The sequence below is a fragment of the Hordeum vulgare genome, chromosome 4H, assembly GCF_904849725.1.
Source record: "Hordeum vulgare subsp. vulgare chromosome 4H, MorexV3_pseudomolecules_assembly, whole genome shotgun sequence".
NCBI classification, from domain to species: domain Eukaryota; kingdom Viridiplantae; phylum Streptophyta; class Magnoliopsida; order Poales; family Poaceae; genus Hordeum; species Hordeum vulgare.
Window position 1 is genome coordinate 134,081,799 of NC_058521.1, and position 3,051 is coordinate 134,084,849.

The window sequence follows — 3,051 nt, forward strand, 5'->3', positions numbered from 1 at the left end:
ATTTTGAAGAAATAAGCACACAAATGTAACAATTGTATATTTATACTAAATAAACACCTTCACTTTACATTTTTCTGAAGGAGACTTTCTCATGTGACCAAAAACTAGGAAAGAGAATTTTACAGTGACATAACCCCCCCTACATTTTGACTTTTTTGTATGCAGTAAGCGAATCAGCTCTTCATGTCTTTTTTTTCTCAAAGCCTAAGTTCTGTTGCTCTAGCGACATTTGCATCCACTGATATTGCAACCCTCAGGTAGGGACATGTATTTGCTGCATGACCATCCTCGGTGCAATAGTTGCATTTCTTGACAGCCATCGCAAGTTTCAACTGCTCGCACACTTGGGCGTTGTGACCATCTTCTTTGTAGTATGAGCATATGTCTTTTTTCTTCTTTGGTCCAGGTTTTCCTCTGGGTTTTACTTCTTTCTTCTTCTCCTCTGTTTTTGCCTTCTTCTTAGCTGCATCCTCTCTTTGCTCAAGCAAAGTTTTTCTCCTTCTTGATTTTTTCGACGGTCGACCTTTCTTCGGGACACGCTTTGGGTTTTGAAGCATGACACTCTCCCCGTTATCTTGTTCAACCGGCGGGTTTGGTGCTTCTGGCTATTGGATTATGGTTTTTGGCTGTTTTGGCTGCTGCTTTTTTGGCTGATGCGACAAGTGCTGCTGTTGCATTGTTGGTTGCTGCTGCTCATGTTGTGCCGTGTTTTGTTGTGGGGTCTGTTGCTATTGCTGTGATTCCCGCTGTTCTTGCAATCTCCCTTTTTTTGCTGCAGCAATAAAGGGCTCAAGGTTATGAGCTGCATCATTTAGTATTTTGTAGGCATCATCATTGCTACAAGCTTGACAGGCCAACCATGTGAACTTCCTGCACAATGAGTTGTACTTGAGTGTATTGTTTGAAGGGAGCGCAAAATCCAGTAGATGAGCACTATTGCCGGTTGGTGTAGTTGCTTGTTCCGACCAACGTTCTAGCAAGTAGCATTGTGGTATAACTTGGACATTGAGGTGGACCATGACTCTAATGATATGCGCACATATGATGCCATTCATTTAAAAAAAATTACAGCTACACTCAAATATCTCTTGTTCCATCTCAACATTTACTGTAAATATCTTGGGGTCTTCATAGTAATTTGAAAAGAGCTCAAATTTCACACCTCCAATGTCAACAGAGGGAACTTGGTTTAGAACAAAGCCTGTTGATGCAGCCAATTCTGCTTGAAACTTGGAAAACACGCTTCGAGTGTAGAAACCACCTGCCTGACGTTCAATCTTGTACCTAGAGTAAAGAGGGGTTGTGGTTGCTGCACCAATGAAAGCTTGATTGTCCTCACGGTCTAGCATAGTCTCCTGTAGCATCTCATATTGTTGCACGAACCTCCACACCGAATCTTGAGGGTGCACAAATGTCTTGAAGTAGGAGTTTAACCCCTCTGACCTCCCAGTAGTGCTTGTGAAGGGGAAGAAACACTTCCGAAAGAACACTGGGACCCATGTGTGACGGGTGCGCCACATGTTGCAAAGATGTCTATTCTCAACTAATTCGAAGCAATGTATCATATGTTGCCAGTTCTCCTCAAATTCATCAACCGTATCAGAATCGTTGATGCACCTGTAGAAAGCATTCTCAAAAACCTCATCTCTGCTCATTATCGTGCCAAGCTTCTCACGAGCTTTTCTCTGGACATGCCATTTGCAGCATCTGTGCACCGTGTTGGGGAAGACTTGTGATATGGCAGTTTCAATGGCCTTGTCCTGGTCTGTCATAATGTTCAATGGGTGTTCATTGTTCATTGCAAACAGAATGTTCTCGAAGACCCACTTGAAATTTTCAGTCTGTTCATTTGGTAGCAACGCACAACCGAGCAACACCGTTTGCAAATGGTTGTTCACCCCAACAATCGGAGCAAATGGCATGTTGTATCTATTTGTACAAAATGTTGTATCAAAGAAAATACAGTCTTTGTACTTAGGGTACAATGCCCTTGTCCTGCCATCCACCCAAAAGAGCCCTGTAACCGAGTTGGTATCCTCATCAACAATTTTTCATAGTAGAACCGAGGATTCTCAGCTACCCGCCTCTTAAAATACTCAACTGTCAAATCCATGTCTCGGAGGTTTAGGTTTTGGCGCAGCTTTGACCGGACATTTGAAACATCCCTCTTCACATATGGTAGTATCCTGCGGTCTCCGCCGCGCACCCTTGAGAGCATCCCCATGCACGATGAAGTTGAGAAGTTTACATCATGCATTGTCATTATGAGATCCATATCTTCTTCCGGAATGTTGCGGTGTGAGCGGTAATATCGTACAAGCTCTGGTTGTGGCATCAGGGTGTGTGTGTGCTCAGCAACAAAATGTGATACAAGCCACTTGTTCCCCTCGATTCCAACTATCATCTTAGCTTTGCAATCATGTTGCAGCAACCTATTCTTTTGACGTTTGTTCCTAACATCCATTTCGAACCAACTATCTTTGCTAGACGAGGCTGCACCATTTGATAGACCCTCTGAAGCAGTGCTACTATCAGCTTTGCTACCTGGCTTGACTGTGTGGACACACTCAAAAACCCTCTTGATAAGTGTCGTAGGACCTTTCTTTTGGCTGTTTCGAGAAGCACCTATGTGTATTCCAAATCCAGTCTTGAAGGCATATTCATTGTAGAATATTCTAGCATCTTTGAGAGTGTCAAATTGCATGCCAACAAATGGCAATAATGGCTGCGATGAAATTTCTTCTTCCTCATCATCACAGTCATACATTGTAGCAGTCGAGTTGAGTCCAGCATGAGCCGCATAGCTATGTTGAGCTTCTGTTCCATCATGAGCATCCTACAAAAAATACATCAAAAGTACATCCATACATCAATACTATTTAACCTCAATAGATCGCCCAAGCATGCATGAATTTTTGCAGCACAATAATTGTTCTAAAATTTTCTTTTGCAGGACAAGGATACAAGGATTTAACATTTCTTCATAGCAGTTCACAACAACATTTTTTCTTATCAGGGTAATGATACACATTACCAGTTCACAAAAGTTTA

The 3,051-nt window shown here is 42.3% G+C and overlaps 1 pseudogene; it reads right to left on the reverse strand.

Moving 5' to 3' along the window:
- Positions 1-605: 605 nt before the first annotated feature.
- On the reverse strand, positions 606-2,767 carry LOC123450355 (annotated as a pseudogene).
- Positions 2,768-3,051: the final 284 nt, after the last annotated feature.